This window comes from Mustela lutreola, chromosome 8 (genome assembly GCF_030435805.1).
Source record: "Mustela lutreola isolate mMusLut2 chromosome 8, mMusLut2.pri, whole genome shotgun sequence".
Taxonomy (NCBI): Eukaryota; Metazoa; Chordata; class Mammalia; order Carnivora; family Mustelidae; genus Mustela; species Mustela lutreola.
The window spans coordinates 106,150,173-106,173,709 of NC_081297.1; the positions used below are offsets into that span (position 1 = coordinate 106,150,173).

Below are 23,537 nucleotides of genomic sequence, written 5' to 3' on the forward strand. Positions count from 1 at the left end.
CAAAAGAAAACCTCCCTTTTGGAAGAATATCAAGTATGAGGAGAGTTCTCTTGTATACAACAGTCTGGAAAACCCAACTCACATTCCCAGCTAGAGGGTTGGGCCATCAAGGGTGGCCCATCATGCCATTCCTGCCTTAGAGGCTTTTGTGTTATCAAACCAGATGGGTGGTTTTCTTAAAGTCCAGAAAAGGCAGAACCTAGAGTCTCTAGGGATACCAACTTGTTAAGGTCTGTAGATGGATACTTCTGAAAAAACTGTAAGCCTTCCTGGGCCACAAGAACTTGTGCGTAGGATATGTTTAGCTTAGAGGCACCTGGGGGCTCAGTCCCTTGAGGATCTGATTCTTGGTTAGGCTTAGGTCATGATCTTGCAGTTGTGAGTTCTAACCCTATGTTGGGCTCTCTGTTCAGTGAGGAGTCTCTTCAGATTCTCTCCCCTTCTCACTCTCTCAAATAAATAAAAGTTTTTTTTTTTTTTTTTTTTTTTTTTTTTTTTTAAAGATATGTTTAGTTTAGGTTTGGTCACTTCCTTAGTGAACACACTGCTCAAAATTAAGGTGGTAGATTATATGTGACCTGGGGTGTACCCCTTATATTAAAGAATTAAATGGTATGGAAATTGGAATGAGGCTATGGAGTGATGGCAGGCATTTATGGTCATGTAATCAGAAGTGGAGTTGAATTTTAGTGCCATAGAAGATCTTTATTTTGTGTAGGTAAGTTAATTGATGTGTTTGTTAGTTATGCCAAGGTAGACCTCAAGACCTGGCCTGAGTAGGAGCCATTACTGGAAAGAAAGAGCCGCTGTTCTTTTACTGAGGAATAAAAATCTGTGAGCTGTCACTGGCTACCTGGTACGGACTTCTCTTAACGTGTACCTGGGATTTTGTTTTTACTCAGGTATGGTGAGGCCAACAGATCAAGAGATGATTGCCATCTCTTGAAAGGATAGTTTGTTACAGTTCCCAAAAGGTGATGAGATGCCATGCTGAGCAAAGCCATATGGGCAAACACCAGAGCCAATAAGAAGGAAGAAGCAGGGGAGGGAGAAGCATGGACAAAAGTCTTTATTGTGGGTTTCCAAGGAAGGAATGAGTGAGGCAGGATAAGCAGCTAAGCAGGTTAGTGTCAAAGGTTAGTGTGAATAACTTGGTGGACTCTAGGCTTTGGGGCAGTTTCTAGTTGTCTAGTACCTGGTCCTAGGATAATTAGGGCAGAGGAATATTGACTCTTGGTGTGTAAAAGCCAGACAGCAGAGACAGTTCTGAGTTTGCGTTCTGATCTGGCTAATTTGCATGTGAGAGATGATCCTCCTGGATAGTAATTTGCTATCGCTAGGAACTGACTGGCCCTGGAGGGGTAATCTCTCCCCAGATGTGAGGCCTAAGACACCAGAGCTTTAAGAATTTAGAAAATAAAGAAATATAGTTAATATGGGACTCTGGAATGAGAAGAGTCTAGATAGTAAAAAGTTTCAGAATTTAACCCCGGTATCATCTTTGCTGTTATTTTAACATACCAAGGAAACTTCTACCAAAGGCCATTGCATTGGCCTTTACCTTTACCTAAGCTCTCTTTCAAAACTTCTCTCTGTGGCTTCCTCCCTTATTTCCTTCACATCTTGACCTGAATAACACAGAGTAAATCTTTCCCTGACCACTCTACATAAAGTTGCACCCTTAACAGTCCCTCTGCCTTCCCTGCTTTATTCTTCTTGATCACACCACTCTGTAAGATACATTTTATTGTTTATTATTAACTCTTTCTGAGAACTAGAATGCAAACTCTATAAAAGCAGATTTTAAAAATTATTTTATTTACTGCTGCATCTCCATTATCTTGAACACTGCCTGTATGTAGTAGGTACTTAATGAATATTAGTTGAATGAACAAGTTAATGAATGGGCAGTGATATTCAACATTCAATGAAAGCTGCTTTCTGTTTCCCTGAAACCTCCAATAACACCCTGTTGGATACACAATCTTGGGTAATGGTACTTTGGACAATGAACTGGGAATAGTGTCCAAATGGGAATGAAAGAGTACAGGGAGAAAATGGTAGCTCCAGGAGGAGAAACCATGGGTTGGGATCAAGAAATAGGCAAGAGTAAGAATTTAGGGTAAAACTGAAGAGTGACAGATAATCCAGAAGAACTGGAGGCAACTGCTCCAGTTCTTGGGGCCAGGTATGTGGATTGGATTTCCCCAGGTATGTGGCAGGGACAATCGAATCATTTTATCTGAATATTCAACAAATAAAGTGACTCTGATGGCTGGAGTGCTGGAATACCTATACATTAAAATGACAGTGAAAGACACTATTAGGTAAAAGAACGTTTAAAGAACAATATATTTAATAATAAGCAAATCTGACTTTCTAAGGTAAGTCCACTTCATACATTCATGCAAAAAGAAAGCACACTGAGTTTTGTTAAGGAGTGAGGAGACAAGGTCTGTCCTAGTGTCATTCTGGGTTCTTACTTGATGATCTCCATGCATTTTACTGAAATATAAGAAACACAAAACCTCAGCACAAAATTGCATCGTTTGTGAGTCAACAATGCAAGGACATGTACAATAATGCAGCAGCCTTTAGATAAATAAAAACACTGCTATTGTTTCTCAGTGCTTGGCAAAGTTATTCTCTTTTATGCATTTTCAAGATTCCACTTTGCAGATATTTTTCCCAGTCAATGCAATACTTGCTTTGTTTTGTCACCTAATTTTTCAATCACCTACTTCTAGCTGATAATACAAGAAATGAATAATATCCCGAGCGTATGTGCAATTCTGTGTTTGTATTACCAATGGCAGGAACTACTTGTATATAATAATAGTAGACCATTTCTCTAAAGTGAGGATAATTTAAGTTGTTTTTATTTGTGGTATGACAAGTCTACTGTATACCTATGGAACCAGAAAACACTGAATTTTTTTATAAAGCTTGCTGATGAGATACAGTATACTTCAAACACATTTTAGTATAAGTGAATAAAAGAAAATTTTTTTTCTGTAAGTGATACAGAGAAAATATTTAAATGTTGAATAAAGCCATATAATTTTTATGTTCACAGCTTTGTCAAGAAGATGTTATCTTCTCAGCAGCATAGTGTTATCAAAGATGCAAACCTTAAATCAACAGCTGTTACACCTCCAGCAAGTTGTGAACTTTTCCTGATTTATAGAAATCATTCTTTTTATTTCTTTTCTCAGTCAAGCAGGGAAATTAAGGTTATTTTCATGTAAAAGATACACACATTGTGGCTTAGCATTGCACATAATCCACATCTCTTACTTTTTAAATTAAATTGCTGTTGAATTGAATGTTATCTGAGGGCTCTTTTTGATTAATACCAGAACTATTGTTAGTAAATAGAAGGTAGAAACAACATTATTTACATAAAAATAAAGAGAAAATAACAGAGACATAATAATAAGAATCATTTTTATGATTTTCATGATTCATATTATATTATTATATCTGAACAAAATGAAGATAAAAGCTAAAGATATTTGTGTTAGTAGAGGAGAGAAATGTTATTTTTATTGGTTTTAGGTATTCTTTAAAAAAAAAAATCGACTTGGCCTCAAATAGATTAGAGTTACCTTTTGGTGAATTTTGGCAAACAGTACTTTGAAGTTACAATCTACTTCCTAACAAGCTGAAAGTGACCTTGCAGTTCCTAAAATTGTTTGCCTAAATTGAAAGTAACTAACATTTGTTAGGCAATTATAATGCATTGTTTATTGTGTTACAGTGTTACAGTGTTACATAGAACACCTACTGTAACACTGCTAACTCTACAGAGCTAACTACTGTGATGGTCTCCAGTTACTGATGAAGGAATTGGACTGGGAACAAGATCTTAGATTGTGGAACGAGAATTTAAATCCAGGCTGTTTGACTCATCAGAAGGAAGTCTCAACAGATGGAGCTCTTAACATTATGTAACACAGACTCCTGATTACAGAGAAGAAGCTCTCTGGAGAATTCAAGCATCCTTTGGCAGCAGCAACCAATATAGAAATTGTCATGTTCTTGAATAGGGTTATTTTGCTGATACATTTATGGGTTAATGAGGTTTATTCTGTTTATCTCATGTACACTATGGCAATGACTACTATGTTCCAGGCACTGTAGCACTTTCTAAGCATTAACTGTATGAGATAGGTACAGTTATTTTTATTACTAAGTATATTATGAGATGGGTACTATTATCCCATTTCATGAATGAGAAAACCAAGGCATGGTTTAAATAACTTTCACAAGGAAATGGAGCTAATGAATTATATAGATTTGACATAAAGAATTTGAAAACTTTTTTTGACACAGAGAGAGAGAGAGCACAAGTGTGGAGTGGAGTAGAGGGACAAGGAGAGGGAGACAGAATCTTAAGCAGGCTCCATACCCAGCATGGATCCCGATGCAGGGCTCAATCTCATGAACCTGAGATCATGACCTGAGGCAAAATCAGGAGTTGGATGCCTAACAGACTGAGTCATCCAGGCAACCTTTGACATAAAGAATTTGGCCAAATAGTCCACACCCTTAACCACCGTACATTAAGTCGGCCTGTGTATCATCAGCTAGTGCTTACTCAGTGGCTTATAAGCATATGCTTTTCTTGCCGAGAGAGCTTTAGGGTAACCAGCTATGGTTTGTCTAATCTACCAAGGGCTCAGCTGGATGACTCCATCTCCAACTGTGGGTCAAATGTCCTTTGCCTCAGGCTGTGGGTGGGTTCAGGCTGCGGGACTTGGGCTGAAGGGGCAGCAATCCAGGTCATGGTCTTCTCAGACTGCAGTCCAGCAGGGTGCTGTACCCAAGTCCCACACGACACAAGCATATTTAAGGCTTCTACTCACACCACATCTGCTGACATGCCATTGGCCAGAGGGCAACATCAGTACTGCAACAAGTATATCCTTCCCACAGCGGGAGGAAGTGGTGAATGTTTTCTAAATAGCAATCCAAATTATTTCTCTCTAACCCGGTTACCCAGTTACCACCCAACCAAGTTTAAGGAGTAAGGGTGTGCATTAGTTGAGATTATTTTAGCTCCTAAATTAGATAAGCCCCCAAATGTCAATTATTTAACATAATAATATTTATTTCTCATGCACATGGCATTTGGGCAGCGTTTCACTTGTTCATTTATGGGGTCAACTAGATCCTAACCTAGCATGCTGTCTCTGTCTTCCTCTGTGATCTTGGAGACCATTTGTTCAGCCAGCAGACATAGAAGAGTGGAGGATTGGGCACGACAGCTTGTTAGGGACCAAATCTGGAAGTCGCATTCATTACTTCTCCACATTCTTTTGGCTAGAACTCAGTCACATGGCTGCTCCTGACTCCAAGAAAGGCTGGAGAGAAAATAAAATTGTGAACTCAGAAAGAAGGATAAATGGACTTGGTGAGAGCCTCTAGCTGGTCTTTGTCAGGGAGGGCGATATGCTTTTGTAAGCAAAGGTGTTCATATGAGTATACAACAAAGCCTGGGTATTTGAGCTCATGCCTCATGGTACCATCATATAGCATGAACCGGAAAGACTTGGATATATTTAGTCTCTTTCTAAAACGAAGATAAAATCTTAGGATAAAATGAGAGACTTATGATAATGGTAGAGAAAGTCTTGACATTTTGGGGAGCTGAGTGGGCAGAGTGGTCATGTGAAAAGAGGAAGCCAACTCTACTGATCCTTGCCTCTATCCTGTCCTGTAAAAATGAGCCCGGAGTGTGAAAGCCCAGAGTTTACACCAGAATAAAGCAGTCAATATGTACAAATGGGAAGGTTTGAAGTCCCTAAGCAGCATATGAGTCTTTTGAGGAAAATATTTTGTGATGGCATGATTTCCCTGAAGCCATTTAGAACTGACATTTCTCTTCAGTTTTATGAAAGCATACTGCAATTTTGCAGGGTCTTAGGGAAGTCTCATCTTCCCCATTAATCTACATTGTTCTTGAGGACCATGACCAGTTAAAACTCTACCTCATTACTTCCTGAATTTTCTTTTCTTTCTTTGTATTTTTAAAAATAAAATTATTCATAAAAGACAGGTGAAAGATGAAAGATTAAATCTATTTTCTATATGGCCAAATTGAATTCAATTTTGAGGCACAACTGTAGCTATACTATGAAAACAAGTATTCAGTTAAAGATGATATTCATGATATGACTCACTAATTACTAATACAATTATTAAAACACTTGTTGCAATGAATAGTTCAATTACATTAGAGCACAATTACAGTGAAATCCAAAATTGATGTTTCTTACCTTTTCATTTTCAGGGATTTGAAGCACCTCAATCACATCTCGTAGCTGTCAGTTTTCAATCATTATTTATGTCGGATGTATTATTGACTGATAAAAGCTGGGTTTTCCTTGCTCCCTTTAAAACACTTAGAAGAGTTGCTTTTGTATCCTGCATTTGTGACAAGTACTTTTTGTGTCAAAAACATATTATGTCACAGTATAAGTCACTGCCGCAGCCTCTCCATGCATGCTTTTCTAAAAGGAGATAAAAGCTGTTAGAGTCCTTTAAAGTGAAAAGCCCATAAAACAAAACAAAATGAAAAAAAAGTTGTTACACATCATCTGCAACATTTTAGTTTTAATTTATCACATTTGCTTTCCACCAGTTATATGGCAAATTTAATTGGGAATGTGCGTGAGGCATTTTTGTGTCAACGGTGTAATAATAATGACAACTCTAATTATGAAAATTCATGGTTTATCTGATTTTGTTATTTTCCTGGGAATTTTTGTATCTTGTACCTTAACAGAAGAAATCTTTCAGTGTTGTCAAAACTCAGGTTTGTTTGTTTGTTTGTTTTTTTGAGTTGATGTTTGTTTGGTTTAGGTGGCCCTGAGAAATGCTCCTTTATTTTCTCTTTCCTCTTTTAAGTAAAATTGTTCGTTCATGGAAAAGAACTGTTCTCTAATGTTAAAGCAGCTGGTGCCTCAATATTCATATTTTTAAGCTGAAATAGCATGGTGAGATCATTGTGGATAGAGAAGGAAATAAATCAGCTTGTGAGATATTATCATTCACTTTACATCATGAAAAACAAATACAGCTGTCATATTCTAACATGCACCATAGATAAATTGAAAGTATATATCACTATTTAACATAGTAAAAAAGAGAGACCATCAATGACTATGGAATGTACAGTATTTTGGTAATGTGTCTTATTAAAGCAAAGTAAATTGGCTACTGGATGGTAAAATTGCAAAGAGCTTATCCAAGTGCTGAATCAGAGGTTCAGTGTATGGAGAAAATTCTTACACATTTAGAAGTGAACATCACATTATGTTTATTAATCTCAAGAATAAGTTATAGCATTATGCAGCGTTTTATTTATTTTTTAAAAAGATTTTATTTATTTATTTGTCAGAGAGAGAGCAGCATAAGCAGGGGGAGCGGCAGACAGAGAGAGAAGCAGGTTCCCTGCTGAACAAGGAGCCTGATGCAGGACTTGATCCCAGGACTCTGAGATCACAACCTGAGCTGAAGGCAGATGCTTAGCCAACTGAGCAACCCAAGCATCCCATTATGCAGCATTTTAAAAATGTAAAAAGGTATGAAAATGTATTTTTTATATTTTTTATATATTTTATATATATTTTTAATACATTTTATTTACTTTTCTCACCTCTCATTTCTTTTGGGGAAAGGAAATTGGTTTCTTCTGAGGAAGTGCTTCTCTTTCCCTCTTTTCTGTTCACATGAGAATAGTTGTCATTTTGTGGACAGGGACCTGCATTTTTGATGACAGTGATTGCTAGTGGAGGGAATGGGGGAGAGGGGCAACGTAGCATTTCTTGTTCTTTCCAAAATGGGTGTGATTCAAGCTGAGGCCAATAGAAGTCAGTCCTTCCCTGGGATTTTTTTTTTTCCCCTTAACTACAGCTGGGAGAATTTCCACAGTCAGTCTGCAATAGGAGAAAGGAAGTCCAAAATACAGGAAGAACAGAGAAGAGAGGAGAGAATTTTGTTTGAGTCTTAGTTCTTGTGTGTAGGCTCTAAAAATCCCAGAAGCTGTGTGCTAAGTTTTTGTCTCTCATTTCTCTGAGATTCCACAGTATCTTTCTAATCAAGGCCTTCCCCACTTTTTTTTTTTCTTCTTTCAGAAGTTCAGGTTAAATTTCTATCACTTTCAACTAAAGGAATAAAGGAATCCTGGTATATACTTATTCAATATAATAATCTACATTTATTTAAATCAGGAAAATATTTAAATGAAAACTCAAACATCTTTTAAGACTAGGATAATGAATTTTATTTAGATAATAAGGCATGTTGGATAATGTGGCTTCAAAAATATTGAAAAATAGAATATTTTTCAAGGTCCCCAAAGTTAAATTTGTATTTTATTTTACTTTGATATCTAGTGGGAAAACAAGTATCTAGCTACTCACTTGTGTGTTCATTTATTAATAAGCATTCATTGAGAACTGTTTTATACTAGGCACTGTTTTAGAGGCTGGGGATACAATATTGAAAATAAAATAGGCAATATGCCTGCCTTCATGGAGCTTAATAGCTAATACAGAATGCAGATAGCAAACACAATAAATAAGAAAGAAATATGGTAAAGTGGAGGAGAAAAGAACCATAAATAAAAAGAAGAAGAACAACAACAAAAAACCCATGGGTGCCTCAGTGGCTTGACTTACTTAGTTGAATGTCTGTCTTTGGCTCAGGTCATAATCCCAGGGTCCTAGGATGGCTCCCCGCTCAGCAGGGAGTCTGCTTCTCCCTTTCCCTCTGCCTACCCCCCACACTCATGGTCTCTCTCTCTAATAAATAAATAAATAAAATCTTAAGAAAGGCCCCATGAAACAAGGAGATGTATAGTGTGCTGAGGTGGGGCCATAATTTTAATTCGGAAATTACAGAGTTCTCAAGAAGTTGAAATAGAGCAGACCTGAAAGAGTTGAAGCAGTGAGACATGAATAGGGTGATCATATAACTTATCATCCAAATGGGGACACTTTCAAAATTGTGCCTGTCATTCTGGGATAGCAGACAAAAATGAGGACTCTCTCAGGTAAAACATGGGCTATGGTCATCCTGGCTATGTGAGGATCTAGAAGCAGATACTCCTAGGGAGAAAAGAGAGCACATGCAAGGGCCCTGAGGCAGGAGTGTGTAGGGCTTGTTTAAGGCCCAGCAAGGAGGTACCCTGGCTAGAGCCAGAGAGCAAGAGAGAGAGCAGGAGGGAAAAAAGAAACCCAAGCATTTCACTAGGGCCCCTGAAGGTCATGGTAAAGATCTTAGCATTTACTTTGAGTAAAATGAAGAGTCATCTAAGAGTTTTCTAACAGGAGTGACATGATCTAATTTGTGTTTTAAAAGGGTAGTAGGGTGTAAGTAGTCAAGAATGGAAATAGGGATTTCACTTAGAGGCTGTTGTAACAAGCCAGATGGGAAAAGATGGTATATGGTGGGGGGCACTGGGCCACAGGGTAGTGGTAGCAGCAATGGTGAGAAAGTGGTTGGATCATTGATGTATATTCAAGGTAGAACCTAAAGTATTTGCAGATGGATTTGAAGGTGCAGTGTGAGAAACAGTGATGCATTAGGGATGATTCTATGATGGTTGGCTGGAGTAACAGAAGGTTGAAGTTGCTATGTCCTGAGATGAGAAAGATACTAAAAGGGCCAGGTTTAGGGAAAAAGATGAATTAATCGTTGGACATGGTAAGTTTTAGAAGTCTATAAAATAGCCAAAGTAATTTCCCCAAATAAAATCAAGACACTATCATCAGCAAGAGAGAAAAATGTGTTGAACAGGTCAAGTCTGAGGACATCTTGAGTAACTTTCTGGAAAAGGAAATGAAGTTTGTGTGTCATGACTTATTTTTAGTGAGCCTAAGCTAGGATCCTAGTAGTATATCTTTTCTAAGTTCTCCAAATCCACTCCTTCAATAATTAGGTGTAAGGTCTTGCCATACTTTTCAGAAACTTTGATTTTTGAAGATTGGGATTACTTTTGCATATGTTCTATACTCCAATATTTCTTGCTGTGCTTTGGGAAGTACTTAATTGTAACTCTCATAGAATCTCTATATTCTTTAAAAATCTTCTCCTCTGGAGATTCTGTTTTCTTAAAGTTTCTTTTATGCTATTTTTCATTTTAAAGCCACTTATTTGTTCTGCTTTATTTTGAAAGTATTAAGTGTGCATTGAAGAATATTCAGCAAATACATGTGCAGAGCAAAAAGGAAAATGAAAATCTTACACCTAGAAAGGACAATTGATAACATATCAGTGTATATGCTTCCCATGTTATTTCTATACACATACAGGTGTGTGTGTGTGTGTGTGTGTGTGTGTGTGTGTGTGTCTTTGTATCTATCTGTTTCAAGTGGAATTATATTGTACATTGTGTTTTGGAATATATAAGGTCACTTCCTTGACAGATAAAATGGAGACATAATAACAATTAGACAGTCCCATGTTCTCACTGACATCTGTTAACCTTATACCATCTGCCCTTAACAGAGGGCTTATTGCTTCCTTATTTTTGCTCCAAATAACTAAAAAAAAAAAATCAGGTTTATTTTTGTATTAATTTTCATACATGGCAATTCCATGTAGAATTTATCCACTACCACAATTTTTAAAAGATCTAAGCTACTGTCTTTATGTATTTTTCCTTTATTGTATGCTTATAGTGATCACTGCTGGTTTGTATATTGAACACACACATATATATATATTTTTTGCCTTTCTTCTTTCTAAAAGGATTCCTGGGTGTGGCTGAATTATCTCAATCCTTACCTAACACTCCGCTTATACATGCAGTCATGTGCCTAATCCATTTCACGTTTTTAAAAAAATGTTTTAAATTAATGTACAATTCACTTTGTGTGTGTGTGCATACAGTACCAAAGATTTTTAACACATATGGATAGATGGTAACACCACTACAGTCAGAATTCAGAACAGTGCCATCACCCCCCAAAATTTCATTGTGCTATCCCTTTTTAGTTATGGCCTCACCCTTACCATACGTCCTGGAAATCACTGAGTCTCTGTTAATATCATTTTATCTCTTTGAGAGTGTCTTATAAATGTAATTTTATAGTTGTAAACTTTAAGACTGGCTTCCTTCATTCAGCAAAATACTTTTGAAATTCATCCAAGTTGTGCATGTGGCAATACTTTGTTCCTTTTTATGCTGAGTAGTATTTATGATAACTAGGAAGCACAGTTTGTTTATTGACTCACCTGCTAAAGGATATCTGGATCATTTCCAATTTTTGGTGATCATTTATAGAGCAGTAGTAAACATTGTGTACAAGTATTTTTGTGAACATGGTTTTCATTTCCCTAGGGTAAATATTAAGGAGTAGGATAGATAGTCATATAGTAAGTGTATATTTAACATAAGAAAGCACCAGATCATTTTCCAGAGTGACTGAATCATGCATGGCCATCAGCATTTTATGACTGCCCATGGTTCTGCATCTTTATCTGCTCATGGTATTTAATTTTAGCTCTTCTTATAGTTATGTACTGGATTCATTGTGGCTTTAATTTCTATTTCTCCAATGATTGATCATATTGCTGGTGTTTATGTTTATGTAACTTATATATGTCCTCTTTGGTGAACTGTCTTTTCAAGTTCTTTTTCTATTTCTTAATTGGGTTATTTTACTATTGTTTTATGGATTTTAACCTATGTGTTATACTTAAGATCACTTTGCTTAATCTCAGGTCATGAGAAATTTCTTCTGTGTTTTATTCTGAGAGATATAGTTCTGCATCTTGTATTTATATCTATGATTCATTTTGTGTTCATTTTTGTTTTAAGTGTGTGATTTAGGTCAAAGTTCTTTTCTTTCTCTCTTTTTTTCTGGATGGATCTTCAATTGTTCCAATAACCACTTTTTAGAAAACCTATCCCTTCTCCATTGAATTGGTTTTCCATTTTTGTAAAAAATCAGTTGGTCATATTTGTTTGGTTCTATTTTACTCTCTGTTCTGTTCTCTTGATCTATGTGTCTTTCCCTTTGCCAATATCATACTGTCTTGATTACTGCAGTGGGGTAGGGAGAGGGTGGTTGGGTTATGGACATTGGGGAAGGTATATGCTATGGTGAGTGCTGTGAGGTGTGTAAACCTGGCGATTCACAGACCTGTACCCCTGGGGCTAATAATACATTGTATGTTAATAAAAATAAAAAGTTTTAAATATAAAATTGAATAGTGTGATTTCTCATATTTTATTCTTCTTTTTCAAAATTGTTTTGGTTACTCTAGTTTCTTTGGAATATATATATATATATATATATATATATATATATATATATATATATCTCTTAGAATCAGTTTGTTGATCTCCAGTAAACATTCTACTGGATTTTGATTGGACTGTTTGCTTTGAATCTGTACATTGATTTGGGCAGAATTGATATATTTACTATGTTGAGTTTTCCAATCCAAAAATGTTGAGTATCTTGTTACTAATTCAGGTTTCTTTGAATTCTTTAATTAGTGTTTTATAGTTTTTAGGATACAGATCCAGTACATGGTTTGTTAAATTTGTATCTATTTCTTGTTTTGGAGTTATTTTAAATGGTATTACTTTTGAAATTTTGATTCTCACTGATTATTGCTAGTGTATTGAAATATCTGTATATATTTTGTACTAACCTTATATCCTGTGATCTTGCTAAACAAAATAAATATTTTTGGGTAGATTTCTTGGGATTTTTCTATAGAAGCAATTATGTCATTTGTAAAGAGAGCCAGTCTTATACATTTCTTTCTCAATTGTATGCCCTTCTTTTCTCTCTTCCTCCTTCTTCCCTTTCCTCCCTCCCTTCTTTCCTTATTTCCAAACTTAGGGAGAAAACTCAGTTTTTTCACCATGTAAGTATGATGTTACTCATAGGATTTTTGGTTGAGGTTGGTTCTATTTGCTTCATTTAGTTTGCTATGGATCCTTATGATGAATGGATGTTGGATTTTTTTCAAATGTTTTTTCTGCATAAATTGATAAAATCATATGATTTTTCTTTTTATATTATCAATATAATGAACTACATGAGTTGATTTTTGAGTATTGTACTAGTCTTATATTTCTGAGATAAATTCCACTTGGCTGTGTTCTATTATATGTTTTATATAGTGCTACAATTGATTTACTAATTTTTTTTGAGGATTTCTACATCTATGATCATAAAGAATATTGGTCTATAGTCTTTCTTTTGTTTTGTTTTGTGTTTTTGTATTGTCTTTTCTAGTTTTGGTATCAGGGTAATGCTGGTCTCATAAAATGGGTTGGGAAGTTTTACTTCCTTAGTATTTTCTAGAAGAGTTTAGAATTGGTGGTACTATTCTTTCTTTAAATGTTTGGTATAATTGACTGATGAAACCATGTGGGTTAGAGATTATTTTCTTATAAGGTGTTTAATTATGACTTTAATTTCTTAAATAGTCATAGGGCTACTTAAGTTGTGATTATTTATAAAAGTGTTCATTATTCCCTTGATTTTCCATGTTTGGAGTTTTATCTGTTTTATCATTCCTGATATTCCTGAAATATTCCTGATTTTTCTCATTCCTGATAATTAATGACTTCTCTTTTTTTAAAAGTCAGTCTTTGTTGAGTTATATAAATTTTATTGATCTTTTCAAAGAACTTGTTTTTGATTTGGTTGTTGCTATTGTTTTCTGCTATCAAAGTCATTGATATTTGCTCTTATATCCTTTATTCTACTTGCATTGATTGGCTTTACTTTAAATTTTGTTTTTGTTTATTAAATTAAAAGCTAGATTATTGATTTAAAGCTTTTCTGCTTTCTAATATGAGAATTTGATGCTATAAATTTCCCTCTAACCACTACTTAGGAGTGGGTGCCTGGGTGGCTCAGTTGGTTAAACATCTGCCTTCAGCTTAGGTCATGGTCCCAGGGCCTGGGACAGAGCCCAGCATTGGGCTCCCTGGTCAATGGTAAGTCTGCTTCTCCCTTGACCTCTGCCTCTGTCCCCTGCTCATGCTCAATCTTAAAAAAAAAAAAAAAAAAAAAAGAAAGAAAAGAAAAGAAAGAGAAAAACAAAACATTGCTTAGGAGAATCCCCAATTTTTTGATATCTTGATTTTTTCATTAAGATCAAATTATTTTCTCTTTTCAATGGAGAATTTCTCTTTGAATCATGAATTACTTAGAAGTATATACTTAGAAGTATATTGTTTAATTTCCAAGTGCTTGTGGATTTTCTCAGTATCTTTATTGATTTCTTCTTCAATTCCATTACGATCAGAAAAGTACTTTATAGGATTTTAATTCTTTAACACTTTTTAAAGTTTTATTGTTATTGTCCTGGATGTGGTCTATCTTGATGATCTCCCATGTCTAATTGAAAGTGATGTGTTCTGAAATCATTGAGTAGAGTGTTTCTATAAATGCTGACTGATCTAGTTTGTTGATGATACTTTTCACTTCTTACATATATTTTTTTTATTTATAGTCTACTAATTCTATCAATTTCTGAGAAATGAGTTTAGAACTTTTCATCTGTAATGTGGATTTATCTATTTTTCCTTTCAATTCTGTTATTTTTATCCATGTATTTTTAATCTCATTTGTTATATATGCACAGTTTTGTTTGTTATATCCTAATTAGTCATTCCACTCTTTTTATCATTATGTAATGTCTCTCTTTTACCTTGTTAATTTATTGTATTCTGAGATTTAATTTGTCTGATATTAAATAGCATTACTAGCTTTTTTGTCTAGTGTTTGCATAGTATATTTTTTGTTTCTGCCCTTTTATTTTATTTTTATTTCTATTCTTTTAAAAACTTTTAATGTATCTATAGCATTATTTTGATGTGAGTTTCTTATGGACAATATATAGTTGAATCAGACAGTTTAAATCCATTATGTCAATCTCTGTTTTTTAGTCTACACATTTAGGCCATTAACATTTAGTATAATTATTGATTTATTTGGTTGGAGGTATATACCATTATTTTTTCCTGTTTCTTTCCCCTGTTTTCCATTCCTCTGTTTCCCCTTTCTTGCCTGGGTTATCTGAACATTGTTTTAGGATAGCATTTTAAGTTTAAATATATATTCTCATTTACATTTTCTTTTTTAATAGATGACCTAATGGAGGCATTACAATATGCATACTTAACTTTTTTCAGTTATTTAAAATCAATCAAGGAGAATGTATATATCCTACCACATGGTACAGATGACTTTATCTTACCCATTTGTGATATAATTTCATATATACCTCATTATTGAAAACCTATAGTGTAATAATATATTTTAAACTATCAATCATATTTTAAAGAACTCAAGAGGCAAGTAGTATATTTACCAATATATTTACTATTTCTAATGCCCTTTTTATTAATGATATCCTAACTTTGCTTCAGTTATCATTTCCCTTCTGTCTGAATAACTTGCTTTGACAATTCTTTTATAGCAGGTCTAGAGGCAATGAATTTTCTTAATTTTTCTCTAGCTGAGCATGTCTGTTTCATCTTCATTCCTGATATTTTCATTGGATATAAAATTCTGGGTTGATAGGTATTTTCTTCCATCACTTTAAGAATGTTGTTCTGTTTCCTTCTGGTCTTTATCATTTTTGATGAGAAATCCTCAGTCATTTTAACTATTGTTCTACTATGATTAATGTGTCATTTTTCTCTGACTTCTTTCAAGATTCTCTTCTTTAGTCTTCAGTAGTATGAGTGTGAAGTGCATGAGCATGGATATGAAGATACTAATGGCTTTTCTCCTGTTTAGGATTCACCAAGTTTTTGGAATTTGTAAGTTTATATCTTTTACCAAACAGGAATGTTTTAGCTATTAGCTTTTCAAATATTATGTTCTGTACCATACACTTTTTTTTCTTCTAGGGTTTTGATGAAATGAATGTTAACCTTTTGGTATTGTCTCTAAGATCTCTGAGGCCCTGTTCAGGTTTCCAAACTTTTTTCTCTCTGCTGCCCAGATGAGATGATTCTATTAGTCTGTCCTTAAGTTCACCAAATCTTGCCTCAGTCATACCCATTCAGCTATTGAGAATATCCAGTGAATTGTAAATTTTAATTATTGCATTTTTTAGTTCTAAGGATTTTATTTTGGTCTTCTTTATATTTTCTATTTCATTGCTGAGATGATATTTCTGTTCATTCATTACTTGTTAAACATTTTTTTACTAGCTTCCTGCCTTCGTAAGACAGTTTCAAAATTTGTGTCATTGCAGGATTGGCTTCTATTGATCATCTTTTCCCATGTGGGTTGAGATTTTTCTGGGTCTTAATATGTTGAGTACTTTTGGATTTAACTTAGGCATTTTGAATATGAGATTGTGAAACTTTATGTCTTATTTGAATATTATGGACATTGTTGATATTTTTGTTTAGCAGCCAATTGATCTGTTGGAGTTCAAGCCATTAGTTCCAGTGAGCTTTCTATGAGTTGTGGTTTTAATACCAGTTTTATTTCAAAACCTTTCCTGAGCCATGCAGATTTGTCACACATCTAGTGACCAGTCTGGGACCTGGTAGGGTTTTGTCTCTTAATTCAGTCATCAAAACATTTAATATACTGTTTAGTATTAGATCCATGTATGTGAGGCTCCAGAGTGAGCCCAGGAATTAACAAAGAACCTTATAGTGTTGCTTTTTTGAGCTACTTCCTCTCCACTAGCTCCTCAGTAGTTTGTGGTTCCTGTGACTCCCTTTTATGGTCCTATGGCTAGAAAGCTGAGGTTTTATTTACCCTGCTGTCACACAGTTCTTGCACCTGCACCCAACTTCAGAACCGAAGTGAAATGTGCACTAACTTTTTAGAGCATTTCCTCTGTAGTCATCTATTTTCATCAGAACACACAGACAGAAAAACAACAGAAGTTCTTGCCACATTCTTGGGACCACAGTTCCTTTGGCTGGAGAGTAAAGTTTCTGTTCCTTGGAATTTTAGGGGCATGTGGGCTCCTGCTGAAGTGACTGTTGCTACCAGTAGACTTCTGTGCTCCTTGAGACTGGACTAGAGGGCTGCTTCTTGAGATCTCTCTATCCACACTAATGTGTACATCTGGCTTTTGGCCTGCCTTGAAACCAGGCTCTGAGATATTGGAGGAAAAAAAAAAAAAGAAAGAAAGAAATAGACTCACTGTTGATTCAGGGGTGATTTGAATCCTTATCTTCTTCCCAAATCTGTATGCTGATCTTCACTTTTAAGAGTCCTCAAATATCTTTTCCATTTATATTTTTCTAGCTTAATGTTTATAGATATGTTGGAAAATGCCTACTTCATATTATCCAGAATTCCAGAACTCACCGTATTCACTTCTTGACAGTGACTAGTTAAAGAATAGCATTTAACTCAACTTTGGCCAATGAGATGTGAAATGAATCCTGTGGGGAGGGTGGGTCTCTTGGCAAAGTTTTCTTATAAGAGAGACACAAAAGAAGAAGTGCTTCATTTTACTTCTGAATGCTGTTGTGTCAAGGCATGACATCTGGGACTACTGCTGCCATTTTCTACCAGCCTTGGGATAAAGGCAACACACATATGATGATGTAAAAACATGGAAAGAACATTGGTCATTGATGACATGTTTGTATTTGCCCCACTTCAAGACTTCCTCTAATGGCTGCTACATTCTTTCCTCTAAGCTAGTTTGAGGTTTGGGGCATGAGAATTTTACTTGTTGCCCAAAGTATCTTAAAGTACAGTATTCTTACTATAATTCATTAAGTTTTTTTTTATTTGAACTTTTCCATTTCCTTTGTAGTCATCTATTTTTTTTTTAAACCTGTGCTGTCCAACAAGATAGCCACCAGTCACATGTGGCTATAAAATACTTAAAATGTGGCTATTTTGAGTTAAGAATGTGCTCTGAAGTGTAAAATATACACCAGATTTTGAAAACTTAGTTTTTTTCTTAAAAGACAGTTAAGTGTCTGGTTAATTTTTATATTAATTACTTGTTGAAAAGATAATATTTTAGAGACCTAAAAAATAAATATAACACTAAAATAAACTTTACCTATTTTTTTTAAACTTTTAAAAATGTGGCTACTAGAAAATTTAAAATTACATATGTGACTTGCATTATATTTCTATTGAAGAGCACTGAATCCCAAACTCATATATTCAACTGCTATTCAATAGTTCTACATGGAAGTCTAACAGTCACCTCAAACTTAGTATGTCTAAAATTGAATTCCTCAGTTTCTCTTCAAATATGCTTATTCTGTAGTCTTTCCACATTTCAGTAAATGACAACTCAATCCTTTAAGTTACATGGGTTGAAATTTTGAATTTATTTATGGTTCCTTCTTTCATATCTCACATCTATTTTTCCTACATTCAAAAACGATCCATGATCCAAACCCACCCCATTGCACTGTCTTCTATATTTCTACTTGAATTCATATTGCTATCATCTATTGTCTGTATTATTGAAACTGTCTCTATTTTAAATAGAAACCGGAACAGTCCTTCTGAGAAGTAAGATTATGTTACTTCTCTGTTCACAATCCTCCAACGGTGTATCTTTTCACTCAGTGAGAGTTCAAATCAGAGCCCTGCCATCTCTCCGACCTTATCACCTCCAACTCTCTTCCTCATCCACCAGACTCCAGCCACGTGGACTTCATGCTGATCTTGCACTTATTCAGTGAGCTCCTGCAGGATCTTTGTACTTAACGATCTATCTGACTGAAATGCCTTTTCTTCCAGATATCCATAGGGCTTATTCTTACTTCCTTTGTGTTTCTACCCAAAGTGTGTAAGATTTTACACTCTACCTCCAGTGTGTACCCTGTCTCCCTTATCTTATTATTTCTCCTTAGTACTTATTACCATCATATGTTATTTATTTTCTATCTTATCCCACATGATGAACTCTGTCAGGGCAGGGATTTTGTCTACTGGATTCACTTTTGAATCTTCTGCATCTAGAACAGTGGCTGGCACATGGTAGGCATTCCATATCTACTCTTTCTTCCCTTTTCATTAAAGATCATTCAGATTTACTTTTCACAGTTTACCCTTTGTTATCTTATGGATTTTGATATACTTTTATTCCATACTCAAATTTTAAATTAAAAAAAAAGAGAAAGAAGTAATAACTTTAGAGTAGTTTCACCACTATTTCATTTTCTTTCTGAGAGTTGAAAATATTAGCAGATGCAATTAAAACCTCACTGACAATTTATTTAAGAGGAAAGTAAGACTTTCAGCAAAATGTCCAGGTAGTTAATTTTATGACTAATATCTTCTCCTCTCTCTTTTCCTGTTTTATAATCTATATTAATGGGGAATATTTATTTCCTACTGATCTTTCTATATAGGGAGTTAAAGTAGTAAACTATGGGTCTCTCTTCTCTATTTACTCACATTGTCCCTGGGGGGTTTTGGACTGGAGAATTTGGCAGGAGCAAATGGGAATGCTTATTTCAGCTTTCCCCTTATTTCACTGAAGAGGGAGGATGTGCATAGAAAGGTTAAATTTTCCTTTGTTCATCCTTGTTGTAAGCTGATGTAAGCCTCCTTAAAACTGCCTGTGAATAACTGGCTTCATTTTCCTAATTCAGAGATTACATTAGAAGTGATGGTAGGAGAAAAAAAAAAAAGTGATGGTAGGAAAGGAAATGCTATTTATGGCATCTTCTTTAAGATTTACAATCTGCATAAAAAATCATCATCAAATTTGAACTGGCTTTGTTGTCTATGGTATATTTTAATAACAGTATCATTTTTTTTCCTTTTTAAAAATTAAATTTATTTATTTTCAGCATAAAAGTATTCATTATTTTTTCACCACACCCAGTGCTCCATGCAATCTGTGCCCTCTATAATACCCACCACCTGGTACCCCAACCTCCCACCGCCCCCCCCGCCACTTCAAACCCCTCAGATTGTTTTTCAGAGTCCATAGTCTCTCATGATTCACCTCCCCTTCCAATTTACCCCAACTCCCTTCTCCTCTCTAACACCCCTTGTCCTCCATGATATTTGTTATGCTCCACAAATAAGTGAAACCATATGATAATTGACTCTCTCTGCTTGACTTATTTCACTCAGCATAATCTCTTCCAGTCCCATCCATGTTGCTACAAAAGTTGGGTATTCATCCTTTCTGATGGAGGCATAATACTCCATAGTGTATATGGACCACATCTTCCTTATCCATTCGTCCATTGAAGGGCATCTTGGTTCTTTCCATAGTTTGGCGACCGTGACCATTGCTGCTATAAACATTGGGGTACAGATGGCCCTTCTTTTCACTACATCTGTATCTTTGGGGTAAATACCCAGGAGTGCAATTGCAGGGTCATAGGGAAGTTCTATTTTTAATTTTTTGAGGAATCACCACACTGTTCTCCAAAGAGGCTGCACCAACTTGCATTCCCACCAACAGTGTAAGAGGGTTCCCTTTCTCCACATCCCCTCCAACACATGTTGTTTCCTGTCTTACTAATTTTGGCCATTCTAACTGGTGTAAGGTGATATCTCAATGTGGTTTTAATTTGAATCTCCCTGAGGGCTAGTGATGATGAACATTTTTTTCATGTGTCTGATAGCCATTTGTATGTCTTGATTGGAGAAGTGTCTGTTCATATCTTCTGCCCATATTTTTATATGATTGCCTGTTTTGTATGTGTTGAGTTTGAGGAGTTCATTATAGATCTTGGATATCAACCTTTTGTCTGTACTGTCATTTGCAAATTTCTTCTCCCGTTCCTCGGGTTGCCTCTTTGTTTTTTTGACATAACAGTATCATTTTAATTCATGGTTTCTGGGATATTTTTCTAACTGTTTCTCAGTATGCTACCACAATTAGGTGTATAAGGGATGAATGACGTACAGTTGTATCCTGCCTTCCTTCAAATATCTCTATTTGGACTACATTATAGTTTTTTATCATTTCACATATTTACTCAGCTGTAGTCTTTATCACCTAAGTTATTTTATCACCTATTAGATTTACTTTTTACCTATTGCTTGCACATTGGTATATAAATGTGAGATTACGATGTTATTGATCCTTTTCTTAAGGACTTTCTCATGTGACCTATTGGACCCTTGCCATCACTTTATGTTGTCCTGATTTTCAAACGGGGGCACACATAACTCTGGAGTAAATGAGCTTTTCCAAGGGATATGGTATTAGAGTTGGGTAATTTAACAGAAACACATTGTGGATTCTACTGTAAGTGATGCATTTAACAACACTGTTTTTAAGTCCAGCTCCTAATGGTGGTCCAATATGTCTCTTCTTTTGGCTGTTAATTTCCACTGACTCCTCATTATAAATAAAAGGAATAATCATCCATGAATACATGAACTCAGTGAAAAATACAAAGCATCTTAGTTTCAGTAAGGGATGACTTGTCAATAAAATTTTACTTTTATGTTTACTAATTCTAATAATTTTAAATATGTTTACATTTTGATTATGTACTAAAAGCTATTTTAATGAAAATTCAGTCCAGAAGAAAGGCTGTCATACTTAATGGTCTCATAAAATTTTTGAAAATTAAACTTTTAATTTTTATAAATATTTTATTAAAGAGAATATGAAAAGTTGATCAATAAAAGACTTTAAGCATAACAATATCTTGCTTTAAGATCAAATACTTTGGGACTGGGGAATTGAAAATGTACATTAAGACAGAAAAAAGAATGATAAAAGAATGACAATGAATGTATTCTTTGAATTATGTCATTTAGATTCATCTGACTCACATTAAATATGATGGAACAGTTCTATTTAAGAATGTCATTATTTAAAATACACAAGAAATTATATCCTTTACAACAATTTATACATATATTAACATTTTTAGACCTTAACCCCAAAATGTGGAAGTGATATTAACAATGAAAAATTATTTCATAGAGTGCAAGAGAAACTGATGCTTTTGTGTAAAAATTGTCAAATTTTGTCTGGATATTTCTTGTTCCCAACTTATCATATTCAATATAAATTCCCCTTGAAAAAGTCAGATAGTCTGTAGGTCAATTATCTCACCAGTTGGTTGACAAGAATATATTCCTAATTAACTATGTTTAGAGATCCAAACCTTATTCTTTGAGTTTGTAGCTATATCTATATCCATCTCCAGCTACTCACTTCCTACATACTACTTTTTCCTCTCATACTCCAACATTCAGAGAGAAAACACAACAAAAGCACTCCACTCTCCCAGAGGCCTAAATGCTACAAATCCTTGTTTTCTCTCTAAGACTTCATTGTCTCTATAGAAGAGTCCCAAGTCTCTTCTGTGGGAATTTTCCCTTCTCTGACCCTTACAAAAAGCAGCAGGGTATTGCTTCCACTTTAAAAAGTCCACTTTTAGGGCGCCTGGGTGGCTCAGTGGGTTAAGCCGCTGCCTTCGGCTCAGGTCATGATCTCAGGGTCCTGGGATCGAGTCCCGCATCGGGCTCTCTGCTCAGCAGGGAGCCTGCTCCCTTCTCTCTCTCTCTCTCTCTGCCTGCCTCTCTGCCTGCTTGTGATCTCTGTCTGTCAAATAAATAAATAAAATCTTTAAAAAAAAAAAAAAAAAAAAAAAAAAGTCCACTTTTACTGATTTGGGTATAGTCATATATCTAGGAATACATGCTTATGTCCTTGTATCTATTTATATATTTATTTATTCAATACCTTTTCCTACATTACATGAACTAATGTAGGAAATTATTTAAATTTTTTTCTGTGTCTTTAAATCCACACACACACACACACACACACACATTTAGTTGAGGTATTTTTATATTATTGGGGCATAGTATATATTTTATTGATCCATCTCATTGTTCTTAACTACAACAAAATACAAAGTACCATGCTATATTTAGCTCTGTCCATTTTCATGGCCACATAAGAGGTTTTCTGTGCTTAGTCTCAGTCACAGATAATACTGCAAAGAGCATTCTTGTGACTGTATCTTTGTGCTCATGTTTGATTATTTTTCAAGAATAGATTCTTGTGAGATTACTTGATCACAGTAACGTTAACCTTTAATGGATATTATCCTCCAAAAACTGCCATTTTTACATCTAAATAACAATGGAAGAAATATATGTTTCTTTATACCTTCCCAAAGATGCATATAATAAACTTTTATAATGTTTTGCCAATCAAATAGCAAAAAATGAATTCTTGTGAATATTTAAATTTGCCTTTCTCTGACTTCTGGTGCATTACTCTGCGAGAAGAGGCATGCACTTAAATTGAGTTTCAGTAATACTAAGTTGCTGTTCGTTTTCCCTTAGGCCATATTTATCTGCTTAGTATTATTTTGCTATGGCTTTTGATTCCCCTATGACTCCTAAAAAACATATTTTCCAGTTTTTTTTTTTTTGGATCATTTCCTCTTTTCTATTTTTGTCTTCATCTTTTTTGATAAAGTATAAAGAGCAGTCTTCCTCAAGCCTGCTTGCTTTCACTTCAAGCAGCTGACTTGCTTAACATAAATAGCTAGATATTGCTTCTGGCAAGAACACAAACCCAGACACTCCCTGAAGGGCCAA

At 35.0% G+C, this 23,537-nt stretch overlaps 1 long non-coding RNA gene across 5 annotated transcripts in view; it reads right to left on the reverse strand.

Annotated features, from left to right (window-relative positions):
* Nucleotides 1-23,537, reverse strand: part of LOC131839177 (uncharacterized) — a 93,387-nt gene that overhangs the window by 45,957 nt on the left and 23,893 nt on the right. For 3 of the 5 annotated variants that reach the window (XR_009356843.1, XR_009356841.1, XR_009356842.1), the window contains exons 2-3: nucleotides 6,282-6,515; nucleotides 5,182-5,366 (exon numbers count right to left, since the gene is read on the reverse strand). This is a non-coding gene — a long non-coding RNA (uncharacterized LOC131839177). The remainder of the gene's footprint in view (nucleotides 1-5,181; nucleotides 5,367-6,281; nucleotides 6,516-23,537) is intronic. The other 2 variants (XR_009356844.1, XR_009356845.1) reach the window with 1 other exon arrangement.